Source organism: Pongo pygmaeus, chromosome 12 (genome assembly GCF_028885625.2).
Source record: "Pongo pygmaeus isolate AG05252 chromosome 12, NHGRI_mPonPyg2-v2.0_pri, whole genome shotgun sequence".
Taxonomy (NCBI): domain Eukaryota; kingdom Metazoa; phylum Chordata; class Mammalia; order Primates; family Hominidae; genus Pongo; species Pongo pygmaeus.
In genome coordinates this window covers 38,411,756-38,431,458 of record NC_072385.2, presented here as the reverse complement: position 1 = coordinate 38,431,458, position 19,703 = coordinate 38,411,756, and the positions used below count along the sequence as shown (strand labels likewise).

The window sequence follows — 19,703 nt, the reverse complement described above, 5'->3', positions numbered from 1 at the left end:
TATGATTATTTAACACTAACAGGGCCTCTGGGTATGCATACATCAGCACTTTATGTATATTTCTCTTTTATCTAAAGAGCTGTCTGGAATAAGAATATGTCTTATAGTCTGAGCAGATATGTATGGAATTGTGGGCATCCCTGAATACAAAGATAGAACTTCTTGCTACAAATACCTTATTTAGATAAAGTTTTGCTGCTTTCCAAAATTAATAGAAAATAAATATTACCTTTAGACTCTTTCATGGATTGGAAACAGGAGTAGAGCTTTAATGGGACTTTATAGCCAGGGATTTTCAAATTTTAGTATGACAAGTATGTGCTGAGGACTGTATTTAAAATGTATATAACTAGACCTCATTCCCAGAGATTCTATTTCAGTATATCTATCTCAGATGAAAGCCAGAAAAAATTACATTTAAGCATCCCAGGAGATTCTGCTGCACGTTGTTCTGGGTTCACATTTTCAGAAACACATCTTTGAAGATTTCTGAGTAAAGATGGTGAGATGAATCCAGATCCCAAAACCCCCTCCCCAGGACTTAGTGAAAATGACAATAGCAACATTTTAAAACCTGTGCAGCAGCAGGCAAATAAGGAGGACAACCACAGTTGCACATTTCCAAAAGTGGCAGCTAAGAAGAGAAACCAAACTTGAAAATGGTGACTAATATTTCTTAATCAAGTAAAACAGTCTAAAGTTTACTTAAGGACCTGAGAGAATACCATCTTCTTTTTCATTTTCTTAATGTGGGATATAGGAAATGCTGCCAGTGGCAGCTTGTGAAACAAGAGCTGTCATCTACAAGGCTGACCCTACTTAAGGAAGCAAAGCGTCTAGGGGTTATCATTGGATTGGGGGAATTCTCTATAGCCAATAAGCATCCATGTTTAAAAATAAAGAGCACATCCCACTTGGTAATGCAAGCTCTGACATCCTTAATAAAATGTCAGAAGGAAGTATAGGACCCAGTTTTCCAACAAAAACTATACATAATCTTCTCTGGGCTCCTCACAACCCTACTCCATGCAGCCTCACAACTTAGGTCTCAGAAAAAAATGGATAAAATAGCAAATAGTCTGCAGTCATAGCCATGTGGAGAAGGATGAATTCACGTGTATTGAATTACAGAAAATAGAAAGTCTGAACAGAAAAGCTTGCATTAATGCATGATCGAGATGAAAAGAAATGTCATGGCAAATTTGCTCACACTCTACAAAAAAACAAAGGGAGAAGAGAGGAAAGGTAGAAAGGGGAGGGAAGGAAGGGAAAGAAGGGAGAAAAAGGGAAAGGAGAGGAAAGAAAACAACACGCAGAATACAAATAAAAAATCTGGAAAACTGAGAGATAAAAAGATAATTTCACTTTGAGTTTTTCGTGTTCAAGATTTGAATAAAATTATAATATCATGAAAGCTTCTCAAATGAGACATGGTTAAACAACAGAATGATATTAAAGCAAAATTGGATTGAGAGTTTTAAATGACTGATACTAATACTTTTATACCACTAATTAAATAACTTATAAGCAGATAGAAACAGAATAGAGATATCAAAAAATCAAATCTATCGAGGATGAAGAAAAATAAAATAATCATGGAAATTTCAAAAGAAAAACATGGACAGATCAAGGAAAATGAAAATAAATGACAATATGGAAAAGATTGTGCTGTAAAAATTCAACATACTGTCCAGAATTATTATATTTTGCACATGAAATATTTGCAGCTCTTTGTATATCAATAATATCTCAAAAACCTGCTAAAATAAACCCTTAACATATGAAATGGAGAAAATGTTCTAATGTATAACAAAATAAGGATTTGTTGAACTAAAGGAAAAATCTGAGTTTGACACAAAAGAAAACTCTCTGTTTTAGGGGAGAAATGAGTACAACTTACATGATAATTCTTCTAATTATGACCTAAATTTTGAGAATAAGGAAAATCCTTTAAGACATCTGGAAAATATAAGCAAATGAACTACAAGGGAAAAATAAGATCATTGCTAGAGATTTCTTTGTATCATTATATGACTACAATGTTTACACTGACCCAGAGATGTAGGTAGTAATTACTTCCAAACTCGCTATGTGTTTTCCAGCCTCTGTTACAGTTAGGCTGAGGCTGTGTGACAAGTGCTGCCTAAACAATAAGATACAAAGGAACCTGTGCCACTGGAAAGCCCAGGCACTTAAAGATGATTATAGATTATCTGCTTTCTCTCTTCCACTGCCTTGGCAGATGTGGTGGCCATATATTCTGGAAAAAACAGGTACAATCCTGTTTCCTGACATTCTCTCACAGTGACTGTGTAGAGCAGAATGAAACTTTTGGTGTGGTAAGACACTAAGATTTTGAGGGTAGTTTGTTTCTGTTATATAATCTAGCTTCTACTAACAGGACTCAATCTCATTATAAGTGATCAAGATCTCCAAGAATAAAGGCAACCACTGCGTAGTCTCAAATATGAAAGACCTCAGCCAACTGTGTCTCAGTTAGTACCTTTTTATAAAATATGATGAAATTCTCTCAAGGGATACATCAAAATAAGAAACCCAAAGAAGATATATAGTAAGATAACTGGATGAACAGATTGAATCTATTTGAAAATAGACTTAAAATCGAACAACTGCAGGTAATACAGAATGGTTGGAAAATGGTATAAACCTTGAGACATAAAAAGCACATTATGTCTAACTAAAAAGTCAAACAATAAAACCAGAAAAAAAGGTTAGGAAGATGTCTGAGAGTGCTAATTTTTTCATCATTAAAATAGCAGTTAGATAAGTGATCATCTGTTTTTAAAAATAATTCTAACATCTAAATATTGTTTTAAATTTCTTCTTTAATCTTAGAGAAAACATTTAAGAATTAATATTTCTACTGATCAAAAAATATTTCTCAAACCCATTGCTGTTTTTAGTTTCATGTCAGTTTCCACTTTCCTCCATTACAATTATGAAAAAGAGATGTGGTCCTTAAAATTTAGTATAGAGCATGAATAGAAATATTCCATTTCAATAGAATTATTTTTATCTACCCATATATATTATGTAACTAATTCTATTTTTGGATATTCATGTATGGCGTATGTGTAGATATGCACATGCAAATACAGTGGTGTTCAATTCATGTGATAAATTCATTCATGAATGTCGAGCTCTAAATGATTTTTTACTCTCTTTCTGTTTTGTGTATTGACTGAATTATTTTATATTGAACATGTGCTAATTTTATTCCCCAAATTATAAAGCAATTGAACAAGGAGAATGAGGAGATAGAGAAGAACATAAGTTAATTTATAAATTTATGCAAGCCCAGGGGAAAATACTGTCTGATTATTGTTTTCTTTGAAACTGGGTAAGTTGATCATAAAGTTCACCTGGAAGGGCAAGCAAGAGTGCCCAGAGAAACACAGAATGAGAAGCTAGTCCCACCAGGTGAAAAAAACATAATGTAAAAACACAGCAATTAAAAAGTGTTATTGGGAGGCCGAGGCAGGTGGATCACGAAGTCAGGATATTGAGACCATCCTGACTAACCCAGTGAAACCCCGTCTCTACTAAAAATACAAAAAGTTAGCTGGGCGTGGTGGCGGGTGCCTATAGTCCCAGCAACTCGGGAGGCTGAGGCAGGAGAATGGCGTGAACCCGGGAGGCGGAGCTTGCAGTGAGCCGAGATCCTGCCACCGCACTCCAGCCTGGGCGACAGAAAAAGACTGCGTCTCAAAAAAAAAAAAAAAAAAAAAAGTTATTAACACAAGAACAAAAAGAAAGACCAATGAAACAAACTACCACATCTAGGAGAAGACCCTACTGCACATGGATATCTTTGCAATAGGATACAATATGAAAAGAATACAGCTCAATTCAGTGAAGGAAAGATGGACTTTCAAACAAGCGATGTTCAAATAATGGCAAAAGTGTTTTCCAAACAAAGAATTAAATTGAATCCATTCCTCACACTGAGCAACATGATAAACCAAATGGCTCAAAGAATTAAATGTAAAATGAAGAAACAGATAAACATACAAATGACTAACACTGTACAAGTGTTACAAGAAAGATGGATGAATCTCTTAATAACCTGGGAGTGGGAAGCTTTTCTTATCTATAACTCACAAATCAGAAGTGATAAGTGGAAAAACGATGTACTTTACTACTAAAACACACAAAAAAATTACTTTTACTTAAGGGAAAAAAGAAAAATAAATACAGTAATAAAATTAAATTTAGAAAATTATATTTGTAATCCATATCACAAAGTATTGCAAGTTCCAGAAAAATTTCTAAACATACAGCACAAAACTATAAAAGTAGAAGAAAAAAATATAGAAAAATGGGCAAGAGATAACAACAGACAATTCAAAAAAACAAAATGCAAGTGGCCTTAAATAAATTAAAAGATGTCAATCTAGCTCATAAGATAAATTACATTAAGGAATTAATTAAGAAAAAATTAAAACAAAATTGACTCTCTGCCGTGGAAGGGTCCTTGCTCACAATTATTTCCTTGGTAGAATTCTGCTGTGAAAAATGCCCACACAAAGCCCCTGTCGACCAGGGGCTCATTTTTAATCTTCTCATTGTGGCAGTTTGGTGAAGCCTACAGGTCTTTTTTTCAAAATAATATTTCTAGTAGCTGAAATAAAATACATAAGTTGACAAAGGAGAACACTTTTTCAAATACTAAACTGATAAAGAATTTCTTATCAATCAGACTGAAAAAAATCTAAAAGTCTAGGGAGACAGTACTCATATTTTGTGATGCAGATATAAATTGGATCAATCACCATAGAGAGGAGTATAATAGCATCTAGCAAAATTACTTAAATGGATTTGAAGACAAAGTATTGATGATATGTTAAATTTCAACTAATAATAAAATTCTTAAAAATACAGTTGTATTGCTACTTTGAAACTACATGTAATAGGATAAAATAAATAAATAATTACGTAAATGATAATACGAATCAAAATTCTCAGCATAAAATAAAAATTATGTAAAGTATAGTATCCCTTAAGTTTGAATCAGAAGCATCAGTATGAACTTATTATGTAATATTTTTTTTCTTGAAAAGGGCCAGAGCATTGATTTATTCGGTATATATGAGCACACCTAGTTTTCAGATTGTGGTCTGTAACTAGTACAGTCATGTGTCTTTTAACAACTGTGATACGTTTTGAGGAATGCATTGTTACATGATTTTGTCATCATGCAAATATCAGAGTCTACTTACACAACCCTGGAAGGTATAGCCTGTTACACATCTAGGATATATGGGTGGTATGGCCTATTGCTCCTAGACTATAAACCTGTACAGCATGTCACTGTATTGAATACTGTAGGCAATTGTGACATAAGTATTTGTCTATCTAAATATAAACATAGAAAAGTTATAATAAAAATATGGTATAAAAGATAAAAAGTGGTACACCTGTACTTATGTGTCCGGAATTGATGGGTTCTTGGTCTCACTGACTTCAAGAATGAAGCCGCAGACCCTCGTGGTGAGTGTCACAGTTCTTAAAGGCAGTGTGTCTGGAGTTTGTTCCTTCTGGTGGGTTCGTGGTCTCACTGGCTCAGGAGTGAAGCTGCAGAGATTTGTGGTGAGTGTTACAGCTCATAAAGGCAGTGTGGACCCAAACAGTGAGCAGCAGCAAGATTTATTGCAAAGAGTGAAAGAACAAAGCTTCCACAGTGGGGAAAGGGACCAGAGCAGGTTGCCACTGCTGACTCAGGCAGCCTGCTTTTATTCTCTTATGTGGCCCCACCCACATCCTGCTGATTGGTCCATTCTACAGATAGCTGATTGGTCCGTTTTGACAGGGTGCTGATCCCTGCGTTTACAATCCCTGAGCTAGACACAAAAGTTCTCCACCTCCCCACTAGATTGGCTAGATACAGTGTGCATTGGTGCATTCACAAACCCTGAGCTAGACACAGGGTGCTGATTGGTGTGTTTACAATCCCTTAGCTAGACATAAATGTTCTCCAAGTCCCCACCAGAGTAGCTAGATACAGAGTGTGGATTGGTGCATTTGCAAACCCTGAGCTAGACAGGGGTGCTGATTGGTGTGTTTACAAACCTTGAGCTAGATACAGAGTGCCGATTGGTGTATTTACAATCCCTTAGCTAGACATAAAGGTTCTCCAAGTCCCCACCAGAGTAGCTAGATACAGAGTGTCCATTGGTGCATTCACAAACCCTGAGCTAGACACAGGGTACCGATTGGTGTATTTGCAATCCCTTAGCTAGACATAAAGGTTCTCCAAGTCCCCACCAGACTCAGGAGCCCAGCTGGCTTCACCCAGTGGATCTCACACAGGGGCCCCAAGTGGAGCTGCCTGCCAGTCCCCTGCCATGCGCCGGCACTCCTCAGCCCTTGGGCGGTGGATGGGACCGGGCACTGTGGAGCAGGGGGCGGCACTCTTCGGGGAGGCTCAGGCCGTGCAGGAGCCCATGGTGGGGTGGCTGGGGGGCAGGGATGGGGGACTCAGGCATGGCGGGGTGCAGGTCCTGAGCCCTGCCCAGCAGGAAGGCAGCTAAGGCCTGGTGAGAAATCGAGTGCAGCACCGGTGGGCCAGCACTGCTGGGGATCCCGGCGCACCCTCCGCAGCTGCTGGCCGAGGTGCTAAGCCCCTCACAGCTCGGGGCGGCAGGGCCGGCCAGCCGCTCCGAGTGTGGGGCCCGCCAAGCCCACGCCCACCCGGAACTCCAGCTGGCCCGCAAGTGCATTGGGCAGCTCCAGTTCCCGCTGGTGCCTCTCTCTCCACACCTCCCCGCAAGCAGAGGGAGCCTGCTGGGGCCTTCGCCATCCCAGGAAGCGGCTCCCACAGTGCAGCGGCGGGCTGAAGGGCTCCTCTAGCATGGCCAGAGTGGGCGCCAAGGTGGAGGAAGTGCTGAGAGCAAGCCAGGGCTGCAAGGGCTGCCAGCAGGCTGTCACCTCTCACTTATCATATGTACTTACCATAAATGGAGTTGTCAGTACTAGAAGTTGCTGTGGGTAAGGTAGTGAGTGAGTGGTGAGTGAATGTGAAGGCCTAGGACATTACTGCACACTACTGTGAACTTTGTAAATACTGTATACTTAGGCTATACTAAATTTATTTTAAAACAATTTTACTTTCTTCAATTATAAATTGGCGGTCAATTTCTGTAACTTTTTTACCTTACAAAATTTTCTTTTTTAGCTTTTGAACACTTTTGTAATAACACTTAGCTTAAAACACAAACATGTTGTGCAATTATACAAAATACTTTTTTCTTTTCTTTTTTGTTTTGTTTTGAGACGGAGTCTCGCTTTGTCGCCCAGGCTGAAGGGCAGTGGTGCGATCTCTGCTTACTGCAACCTCCACCTCCCGGTTCAAGCGATTCTCCTGCCTCAGCCTCCCAAGGAGCTGGGACCACAGGCGCATGCCACCACGCCCAGCTAATTTTTTGTATTTTAATAGAGATGGGGTTTCACCATGGTGGTCAGGATGGTCTCCATCTCCTGACCTCGTGATCCACCCACCTCAGCCTCCCAAAGTGCTGGGATTACAGGTGTGAGCCACTGTTCCCGGCCCAAAATACTTTTTTATTTAATATCTTGATTCTATAAGTTTTTTTCTATTTTTAATTTTTTTTTTTAACTTTTCAAACTTTTTAATTAACAACAAAGACAAAAATGCACATATTAACCTAGGCCTACATAGGGTCTGGATCAATAATATCAATGTTTTCCATCTCCATATCTTGTCCCACTGGAAGGTCTTCAGGGGCAATCTCCTATGATAGTAACGCCTTCCTTTGGAATATCTCCTAAGGGACCCACTTCAGGCTGTTTTATAGTTAACCTTATTTTATAGGTAGAAAGAATACACTCTAAAATAACAATGAAAAGCATAGTATAGTAAAAACATAAGCCAGTAACACAATCATTTATTATAATTATCAAGTATTATGTGCTATGCATAATTATATGTGCTAGACTTTTATATAACTGGCAGTACAGTAGGCTTGTTTACGCCAGCATCGCCACAATCGCATAAGTAATGCATTGCACTATTATGGCATGATGGTTATGATATCACTAGGCCATAGGAATTTTTCAGCTCCATTATAATCTTCTGGGACCACGAACTTATATGTAATTCCTGGTTGACTTAAATGTTGTTATGCGTTGCATGACTGTAATTCCCAATGAAAAGAACCAACGCTCCTTGGAAAATGACAGATTCTAGGTTTGGGGTAGTAAATGTACAAGATGAGTCCGGAATATCTTGTTGTAATGGAAGAAAAAGGGACTATCAGAGAATTCTGGGTTCAGATGCACACGGGAACACTAGGGGCTCCAAGTAGTCAAAGCTGGAGCAATCTGAGCATTAAAAAGAACAGTGATGTGATGAATTGAAACACATCAGGTGTGCCGAAATCCATGAGATCTTAATGAAAGTAAATGAACACAGTCTCTCCAGTTAACTAGGGAGGTTGTTAGGCTATCACTCTATTCTGAAAATTGGCACATAATGTAAAAGAATCAAGTATTTTTCTTGCCTTTCCTATATGACTGTGCATCAGAGTAAAAGAATATATGAGGAGAAGAATTCCAATTGATTAATGAGGAAGAATAGGCAGAACATCATTTTGCAAACTCAAGTACAAATAATAGACCTATATAGCAATCATCAGCTGCTGAAAACACCATTAGATGAAAGGCTGATGAGAATTCTATGGAAGATAGATCAGACTGTTAACCCATTAACCCACTGATCAACTTAACATCATGAAGAACATCCTGTGCTTTTTTTTTTTTATTTTTTTATACAGAGTCTTGCCTTGTTGCCCAGGCTAGAGTACAATGGCACAATCTCGCTTCACTGCAACCTCTGCCTCCTGTGTTCAAGTGATTCTCCTGCCTCAGCCTTCTGAGTAGCTGGGATTAACAGGCGTTTGCCACTATGCCTGGCTAATTATTTTTTATTTTTTATTTTTAGTAGAGACGGAGTTTCACCATGTTGGCCAGGCTGGTTTTGAACTCCTGACCTCAGGTGATCCACCTGCCTTGGCCTCCCAAAGTGCTGGGATTACAAGTGTGAGCTATGGTGCCTGGCCCATCCTGTGCTTCTTGATGGTATGCTATGGGAAATATACATAGCATTACCAATGAAATATTTTTGAGAAAATAAAAAGGAACCTGAATCTCTGAATTTGAATCTGACAAAGTTTCTGGAACCTAAGCAGCAGTTTCAAGGAAGTGAAAGGTTTAAAGGCTCATACAATGCAGGGATGACATTAGAAGAATCTAGTTGTGAAAAATTCTACCAGGCCAATGGCCTAGTTTCTTCAACAAATAAATTAAAGGAAGTAGAAGAATCCAAAGGGCCACTAAGTCTTTTGTTTCATTGTTATGAGCTCCCCACAGTGAGTGACCAATCCTTTTGTTTGCCTAGGAGAGCCCCAGATTATCTGTTTATTCAGAATAATTACTACTGTAGCCTCTGTCACTCTCAAAAGTGTCCTGATTTGTATGGTTATTGTACACAGTCACACTACCCATCAGCCTATATCACTGTACAAACACACAGCCAAATTATCATACATCTAACTGTGTATATTGAATTTGTACAAAGATTATGAGAGAGTAACAATCCTAATTAGTGTGCCCTAGTTTGCCACTGTGTTAGACAGTTTGGGTTACCATAACAGAGTACCACAGACTGGGTGGCTTAAACAAAACATTTACTGTCTCACAGTTCTAGAGGCTGGAAGTCTGAGATCTAGGTGTTGGCAGAATTGGTTCCTTCAAGGGCTGTGAGGGAAGAATCTGCTTCAGGCCTCTCTCCTAAGCTTGTAGGTACCATTTTCCCTACATCTTCACATCATCTTCCTCAGTAGGAATCCATGCCAAACTTCCCCTTTGTATGAAGGTACTAGTCAAATTGGATTAAGACCCACCCTAATGATCTCATTGTAACTTGATTGCCTCTGTAAAGACCACATCTCCACATTCTGGGGGAGCGGGGGTTAGGGCTTCAACATATGAAACACAAGGAGAGGGATGCAATTCAGCCCATAACAACCACCAGGACTCCGAATGCTAGAGAAGCAATTAGGGTTTTTTGGTTTTTTATTTTTGGCAAATAATGGGGCAAATTTGAGACTTACAAAGAAGTCAGGTATACTAGGATAAAAATCCTCAAACCAAGAAGGGAATATCACAGCCTCTGGGGGAAGAGTTCTACTGGGTAAATAACCCTATCCTGAGTTACTGGAGATAGAAGCTCCATCTTGAGACATTGATTGATCATAGGTGGGGTGGGGAAATCCAGGATTTAAATCCTGTGGCTTGTGGGTACTATTCTCAGTTCTTTCAGAGCTAATACAATCCAATGCCAAGATTGAGGCCACAGTTTATTATACAAAGAAATTTGTGGTGGAAAGGAGGCTCTCTCCTGTCTCACTAAGAACAGCCTCAGTAACTATTGGGTGAGAAGCCCACAGGCACAGGCAGCTCCTAGTGTGGCATTTACAGTGGAAGAACAGACAGGGTGAAACACCAGCTGTGAATAAGCCCCGTATGGTAGAATGAGGAAGAGATGAGGCTAGAAGTGAGCGTGTAAGGACTTCCAAAAAAAAGCAACCCTCCTAAGGGAAGAGGCAGGGCATAATATGTGAAGTCTGGCAACTCTTGTTTGTGTGGAGTTGTCATTCAATTCTGTTTTTGGTATTACTTATGGTTGAGTGTTTTCCCCTGCTGTAATTTGACTAGGCAAGATAAGAATTTCACAAAGAAATGCAAAAATTCTAATAAAGAAGAAAATGTATTTATTTTTTAATGTGGATAATTTTATTTTATGTATTTGTCTAAGATCATTTTATGTTGCTATAACTGAATAACACAGACTGGGTAATATATGAAGAGTAGATATTTCTTTAGTTCATGGTTCTGGAGGGTGAGAAGTCCAAGAGCATGACACTGGCATCTGGTGAGGAGTTTATGCTGCATCATGAGAAGGCACAAGGCATCACATGACAAGACAGAGCAAGCCTGCATGTCAGTTCAGGTCTCTCTTTTCTTATAAAACCACCAGTCCTGTTATGGGGTGTATTAGTCCATTCTCATGTTGCTAATAAAGACATACCTGAGATTGGGTAATTTATAAAGGAAAGAGGTTTAATGGAGTCACAGTTCCAAATGGCTGGGGAGGCCTTACAATCATGACAGAAGATGAAGGAGGAGCAAAGGGACGTCTTACATGACAGCAGGCAAGAGAGCATGTGTAAGGGAACTCCCCTTTATAAAACCATCAGATCTCATGAGACTTATTCACTACCACGAGAACAGCAAGGGAAAGACCTGCCCACATGATTTAATTACCTCCTATGGGCTCCCTCCCACAACAGGTGGGAATTATGGGAGCAACAATTCAAGAGGACATTTGTGTGGGGACACAGCCAAACCATATTATGGGGTCTGCACCCTGATAACCTTAGCTAATACTAATGACATCTCAAAAAGTCCACTTCCAATCAACATATGAATTTGGGGATTAAATTCCCAACCCATGAAATTTGGGTGGCGTAACCAAACCACAGCAGTATTTTTATGCACATATTTTTTCTTAATCACTGGAAGATGTAATTATAATCTTCCAATTTGAAGTTCTTTCTGCGGCTCTGAGCCAGACACATATTTAAACTCACTGGCAGGTATTTTAATTGCTTACACTAGTCTATTATTATTTCTATCACATATTAATTCTGGTAACAGACTGGTGGACTTGATGAGAAGGCAGAAGTGAAATGACTTTATCTTTTATATGTTGTGAGAAAATCACATATACAATAGCTTTAATCATGTTTTATCATATCCAACTGTTATAAGGATACGATTTGCTTAAAGCCAGTGATTTAATTCCAGGAAGACGGGTTCTTAATAATGACTCACCTTTATGAACAGATCTTCTGTGCTGACTAAAGCTTCCCACATTTGAAACAACATTGACATTGACTCAATAGAGCAATAAATAAATAACTAGGGTGGAATTTGGAACTAAGGCACATACCTAGCAAGTTGGTAATGATCTCCCATATCACTTAGGCTTTCAAAGCTCTCTCTTTTTCTAAAACCATTTTGTGCTTTCTAGGCAGCCCCCGATGTCATTCACATGTCCAAAGGTGTCTCTCTCCTCACCCTCAGAGAAAGCAAATCAACCACCTTTCTTCGCTCATCTGACAAAGTGCCTGATTCCAGCCAGAGACTATGTAAGCCCTTGGAGTGATATCAGTCTCTATTGACTGAATGCTAACCCGTGGAATTAGGTAAGGATTAAAAATTAAATACATAAAATGTTTCAAAATTGCTAAAGGAACAGCTGGATGCTGGCAAATAAACTGCTTCTGTGAAAAACCTGTCAGAACCAGAAAGTGGATCCCAAACCTGCCAGTGGGTTATTTTTATCTGAAGCAGGCAGGAGATAGACAGACACTAGGAAAGACTTCCATTAACTTATTTGCAAACACAGGAAATTGGGAGTAATGCTACTCCCATTCTCTGTTTAACATTGAAGAAACAGAGGCTTCTAAAAGCAGGAGCTGGGTAAGGTGAACGTAGAGGTAAGTCCCCCTCAAACAGAGAGAGAAATATAGAAAATAATAGCAAGAAAGTGTTTGCCAAAACTTTTAATACAGGACTATGTCTGCTTAGAGATATTTTAAACAGTTCTTCCATTCCCAGTAATATTGACAAATGACAGTAAAGTTTCACTCCATCTACAGAATGGAGACTATATTAGCTGTCAGCTGACTACCAAACAGGGACATTGAGAGGATTAATGAGGATCTGGGTGCTACACTGATCGTTGCCATAGAAATGCATAGCTAAGTAGGGTTGTATAAAAGATGTGTCAAATGCAATATTTTTCAGCCCATGGCTGACAATAATGGGAAGACAGAGTGTCCCTTTGCATTAAGGAACTCAATGGATTAGCATGTCCAATGCCTCTATAGTACTCTCCCACCCTCTGTTGTGTGTGTGTGTGTGTGTGTGTGTGTGTGTGTGTAACTTTTAGTGGAACCATCAGCCTGAATCTAAAAGGCCTTTAGCAGAATTGATTCAGCCCGTGTCAGTGGATTTTCATGACCTCAAGTGACCTCAGGGCTCAGCAAATGAGTGGGGTATATTCATTGCTGTCAACACAGTGTCTTTGTAAGCAACATGGATTTTAAGCCTCTATTTTTTCTGTTTTACAGAAGTATAGGGGGATTTTTGTCTCACCTATTCTATTGTTTTCTTTTTATGAATATAAATCTAAACACTCTTCTTTTTTATCAGATATCCATGTGAGTCTATTCTACACATCCATATGAAAACCTTATACCGATGCTTACTGGTTTTAAAAGAGGAGATGTCAAACTAAAGAATGGAGAAGAATTTGCAAGGAGTGGGAAAATGCCACTACCCTGCTCAGAACCATCACTGCAACCCAGACTGTGCCTGTATCTTAGGAGTGCAGATGATTGAGATGGTCCAAGGGTATCCAGAAGAGAGAGGAGAGGACCCAACAGCATGGATTGTGCATGCTGAGCACTTCTCAAAGGAAAACCCATGGCAGTGGATTCAGTCTGAACCTCTTACTGTAATCATAGAGCATAGCTGGCAGGGGCTTGCCTTATTTACATGCCACATGGAGCTGCAGTGGCACCATGTTATTGTGTGTTTTGGGAGAGATGGATGTGAGTGTGGGTGTGGGTGCACATGCATGGATGTATCGGACTGTGAGAAGGTATGAGCTGAGGCCTAACTGTTCACAGCAGAGGCAAAGTCCTATCATGAACAAGAAAAGTGGTACGGGTTGGAGGGACTCTACTTCAGGTCATAGGTAAGCAGGGCTGCCAACAGAAGGGAATGGAAGTGGGTGAGCTTGCAGAGTTCTTTCCACTTAGTCAAAGAAGGCAGCGGCACTAACAGCCCATCCAGTGACAAGTGCAAATTAGAAAAAGGACACTTCCTCTGGGCATTTTACTCCCATCAGCTAAACATTTCCCATTGTAAGTGTTAGTCTGTTTAGGCTGTTAGAACAAAAATGCCATAAATTGGGTAGCTTACAAACTACAGAAATTTGTTTCTCACAGTTCCAAAGGCTGAGAATTTCAAGAACAAGGTGCCATTAGAAAGTGGGAATTGGGATTAGGCATTAATCCTCTTCAAAGGCCTCACCTCCTAATACTATCATTTTGGGGTTATTATTTCAACATATGAACTCTGTGGCCCACAAACATTCAGACCACAGCAGTAAGTACACAAGTCTCTGACAATTGTGAAGGGCTGTCACTCCCAGGAACTGTGCAGTGCACAATCTGTGAGACCCTAAGTGGCAGCGTGGAGTGGTAATTGCTGCTGCTGCTGTTCTATGGACCTGGCTGCTGGGGCAGGCCCCAATGTGACAGAGTCAATATGTCAAGAAGAACTAGACATCTGTTCCCATCCTTCAGCAGCAGTGGGTCATAAATGGGTTACCTGTGCTGGCCAGGACCTTCACGGGCACAAATCAGCCCTGAGCAGTATTTGTCAGGCCCAACCACATGAACATTTGCAGGAATAATGAAGGCTCAGGAATTAATGACCATAGAGGATGTGTGGGCTCTATTGAATGCCTATCTTAGAAAAAAAGGAGAGTTGGAAAACTAATAAGCCAAGCATTTGTTTCAAGAACTTAGTAAAAGAAATGGTAAAATAAACCCAAGATAAGGTGAGATAGGAAATAATAAAGAAGAAACTAACCCTATCAAGAAAAGTGAATTTATTGGGTCAACCAAGTGTCCCATAGAAAGACTTGTTTCTTTCTATCTGTCTGTCTCTCTCAAGCACACATGGTCAATCTGAAATAAACATACACACTCACGTTCTGGAAACCTGTGTTCCTGCTTATGGGAGGAAATTTGCAATCTCTGATCTACTTCCTGAGGTTTAAATGTAGAAAAATAGAAATGTCCATAAATATGAATGAAATTTCAGAGGCCAACTGCTTAAATTGATACCTGTTCATTCCAGCAGATGAAGCCTCATCATGGTTTTTGAGCCGCTGTGCACAGAAAGAAGACGGCACATCATTTGCCAGGCCCAGGCCGGCCAGCACAGACACATGCCTCAGCAGCACTGTAAGACATTAGTGAAGGCTGAAGCATTTTGCCATCTGGGCAGCGTGGGTGGTGTGCTTTAAGTGTGGTGCTTATGTTTCTGGAAACAGACATACAACCAGCAGGTTGGCTAAACTTTCCTCATGCTTTGTATTAGAAAGGGAGAGAATAGATTACAGGAGACAATGACAATTATAAGATGATTTCTATGGGTTACTGCAATTCAACCCCCTGTAATAACACATTGATTTCAATGTTTCCCCTAAACAAAGAATTCTCATATGTTGCTGGTGGTAAATGATGCCCCAATATTCAGTCAATCTAGGCAAAAATAAAGTCCACTAAATGAAAGAAAATCACTCAAGCTGAATTGGCCTCATATAGAAATGGCTCAAGAGTTAAGAGAGGGAGCACATGCTAAGATAAAGATTACAGGGGAAATTGTGTTTATTTAATCAAGGCCCAGATGGGCTGAAGGCAGAACGCAGCTCCCTGATTTGCATAACTTTTTCTCTCTGAGCCATAAGCAAGGGCTTTTCCAATATCCAAGGATAACCTCTGAATTCAAACAAATCATTCTTCTGACCTATGGCCAATCTTTCAGCCTCACACAGATGTCTCCCTTTATGTATAAGGAAGGAATAATCATATCACTCAAACTCAAATGTTGACTTGGGATTAACTAATATTTAAAGTGCTCTTCTTTTAAGAGCCATGCCATGCAAAAGGGAAGTGGCTTATACATATAATATAGCAGTTTATGGAAAAAGTCTCCATCGTGTGGTGGAAAAAACACTCTTCTAACAGAGCAACCTGGCTCCCAGTCCTGGTCTGCCATGGTTTAGCAACATGACCATGGGTAACTCACAAAAACACTGAGTCTCAGTTTCCTCGTCTATAAAGCAAAACATCTGTATCTGAGGAGTTTTTCTTTGTCAAATTACTATATCACCATGACCAATGCATACATATGTATTATATATGACAGTGATATGATTATTCCTTTCATATAGATAGAAGATATAGATAGAAGATAGATAATAGATAGAAGATATTGATGGATGAAAGAAGACATAGAAATGAATAGATGATAGAGGATATAGATACATATAGTAGTGATAATGTAGCATAGATTTTTCCCAAAATGTGGTAAAATAAAGAAATGTTTGACCTAAAGACTTCCCATTTTATTGAAAAGTATGAAATATATTGAAAAATACAATAAAACTAAACTGAGCCAAAGTTGTTGCAGCAACTTTACAATTGCCTAAGTTAAAGTCATTTTCAAATACTTAAGCAGACAATATGCACTAAAAAATAGAATCTTTGAAATACAGAATTGAATAAATGATGCACTGAAAGTTATAAAATTATTTGTGAATTAAAAATACATAAAACAATGTAGTGAATTAATCTTTAAATTTAACACATATTTATTCACTCATTTATTTCATAGGTATTCATGCAGCACCTACTATGTGCCAGATGTTGTTCTGGGGGTACCACAAGGAATGAAAAAGAATAAGTCTATGTGCTTTTGAGTTTGAAATCTGTAGCAAGTGGAGGTATCTGCTATGAAGCTAATGAAAGTAAAGTAAGGACATAAAGAGAGGCAAGGGGGAATTATCACAGACGATGTGGCTGTGTGCATTTGGTTGTGCCAGACCCACATCACCTACACTCTCTTCCACATCCCAAAGGTCAGTTACTGGGAACATCTGCAGCTTCTTGGAGTCTTTCTTTCCTGTGGGAGCACATGACATCTTCCCAGGGGGAAGTCAAGATCTTAGAGAGGTCATGCCCCCAGAAGTGACATTCACCCAAGGACTGGAAGGGAGATGGAGAATAAACCTCTAGCTTGCTCCCCTGTGGGGAAGGGGAACTCTGAGGGGTGTGCTGGGCTCCAACTGCCCCCTTGCTTGTTAGTACACCCTGTCTTGCCTTTCTCCTCTTCCCAACTCTGCTACAGAAGCTTCCTGGGACCACCTCCCAAATAAAACTACTTGCCTCTCTAATCTTTGTCTGAGAGTTGGCTCCTGCAGAATCCAGAAAGAAAGCTCTCTCTGATGAGAGACTTGAGTCAAGTGAATGAGTCACACAGATACCTGGGTGTTCCCAGGCAGAAACCCTGGAGTGGGTGGGTGTGCAAGTCAGTATGCTGGGGACTGCCACAGACCCCTGCGGAAATAACACATATACACTGGCGGGAAAGGGGAGGAGGAAAAACAAAAGGGAGACTGAGATAAGTATTATTTAGAAGTTGAAAGAACAATAGAGGGAGAGATCAATAAATGTGTGAGGATCAGAGAATGTTGCTTGAATGGACATTGAAGAACATTGACAGGACAGAAAGCTATTTCAGGTGGAAGGAACCCAAGAACAAAGACGTGCAGAGTGGAGCCCATGAACTTGTCCAAACAATCAGTAAAATGAAACAGAGAAAATACATGTTGGTTCACCTGCTCCAGCCTGCACGTACCTATTTTCACTTTACTAAAGCCTTGTTAAGTAGTTTATTGAAGGCCACACTGATTGAGGCTACGTAGCAAAAACTATGAGTGAAAGAAACAAAACATTCGTTTTAAAGAAGCCGTTGCTCTAGCTGAACAAACAAGCCATGCATGCATGGAATATGAATATGCCAACAGATACAAGACATAACGAGGACCTACTTACCTGGCATGTTCCTGCAGAAGTCCAAATGAGGGAGTCACATGGTGCACTGATACAAACAGATGAGTTTTGAGTAGGTTGTTGCTTGTCAACGTGTACCTATTTACCGAGGCCTTCCTGTTCTGTTCACAGATGAGGAAGCTTGGGTAGGAATCTTTGCACTGCCACCTCCTGGCCATGACCTCAGTAGTATCCATTTCTCTGTGTCTCATGTGTCTCATCTGTATGTAGAGACAATCACTGTAATGCAAATACAGTGTTAACAAAACACCAGGAATTCAGTCTAGTTCCTGCTGCTCATCCCACACAAAGCCAATCCCTGAGACAATGAACATTTCCGAGGAAGAAGGCTTTAATTGGGTGCTACAGCCAAGGAGGTGGGAGATCAGTCCCACGTCCCTCTTCCTGACTGACTAAAACTAGGTGGTCTGTATAGCAGGGAAGAAATGTAACCATGTGTGGGAAAATAGAAATTAGGGAGGGATAAGGAAGAGGAGTTGATCAACAGGAAGCACGTGGTTGGTTAGGCAATCAAGAGGGGGCAAGGGGTCTGAAATCTTATTGTCTAAATGCAGTGATCTGGTGAGTTGCAGCTCCTTGATACTGTCTAGGAGGCCTGATGGTTGGTTTCCTGAGAAGGGAACTCAGATAAGACAAATATAACTTTCTCAAGTTTAAGATTGGGAAGATCAGTTTCTATGTGTATTCAAAGAAACCATAAACATCAGCTCTATAGGACAACTGGGTCAATTTCAACAGCATCTACCTCATAGCAGGTGCTCAATAAACGCCATTATTTGCTCTGCCTCTTCCTTCTTTTTCTCCTTTTCTTTCTCCTTCATTACAACTACCTGAATGCCTTTCCTTTCTAGAAGACACCACTTTTAGTTGTCCAGCACAGCCCATTCTTGGCCTGCTGGTCAGAGGAGTGCCACCTACTCTTCTAGGAGACAGCGACATAGTTGTGATTATAACTGACTTCTTGGAGATGTTCCTGTAATAACTTACTTTTCTTTTTACAATCTACTCTCTGCTAACCTTCTATGGCAGGAACACACAAACATCCTCACTGAACATTCTAAAACACATATACACACCCAGAAAAAGTATTAAAGGAATTAAAGAAAGGAATTATTTATCTGTAAAGTGTGGATAGTAATCACACGTACCTCAGAGGACTCTTGTATTAAATGAATTAATGCAGGGAATGCTTCAAATATGCCTGTCCCCATAGTAAGTGTTAGCGGTTATTATCAACTTTATTATCCATTCATTTTAAGCTTAAAGCAATCGTTTTATCCTGTAACTGGCTGCTAATATTGACCTCCAATATCAAGATTATTAAGTGGTTATATTTACTTAAAAGTTGACACCATAATTATAGGGGGAAATGGCACAGCTATGGAAAACACCCAAGTATACTGTTTAATCCACAGGATCTAGATTGGCAGAACAATTATCTTTTCCCTAAATGAACATTTTCTACGAGTTATAAAACCATCCTATCCATGCCCAATGTTTTCCATTCAATAGCTTTCACATTTCATCAATAATTTTGTGTTTCACGTGTCATTGCATCATATGTTTGTCAGATAAAATAGACAACTAAATAACACCCACATTGTCATTGTCATTAGTTGAGAAATTCAACTGAAAACATTTTTTTCTGGAAGGTTGTTCACTTTTAGTATTTTTAACACTTTAGCATTTATGCCTTCTGTAATTAGCAATATTTTAAAACCCACTGATGATTCAAAATTTAAAAATGAACATGAGGTTTGATATAAAAGTCAAAGCCTATAATTGGAAATAAATAGGTCTGAAGTTTTTACACTCTTTGGAGAACCTCATAAGATTTCTCTCTAATCCACAGGAAGAGGAGTGTTGTTATCCATCCCATTAGAA

At 39.5% G+C, this 19,703-nt stretch overlaps 1 long non-coding RNA gene across 1 annotated transcript in view; it reads left to right on the top strand.

Annotated features, from left to right (window-relative positions):
* LOC129030357 (uncharacterized) overlaps window positions 1–16,367 on the top strand; it is a 156,916-nt gene extending 140,549 nt beyond the window's left edge. The window contains exons 4-6 of the long non-coding RNA XR_008500628.1: window positions 12,187–12,308; window positions 13,321–13,608; window positions 15,043–16,367. This is a non-coding gene — a long non-coding RNA (uncharacterized LOC129030357). The remainder of the gene's footprint in view (window positions 1–12,186; window positions 12,309–13,320; window positions 13,609–15,042) is intronic.
* Window positions 16,368–19,703: the final 3,336 nt, after the last annotated feature.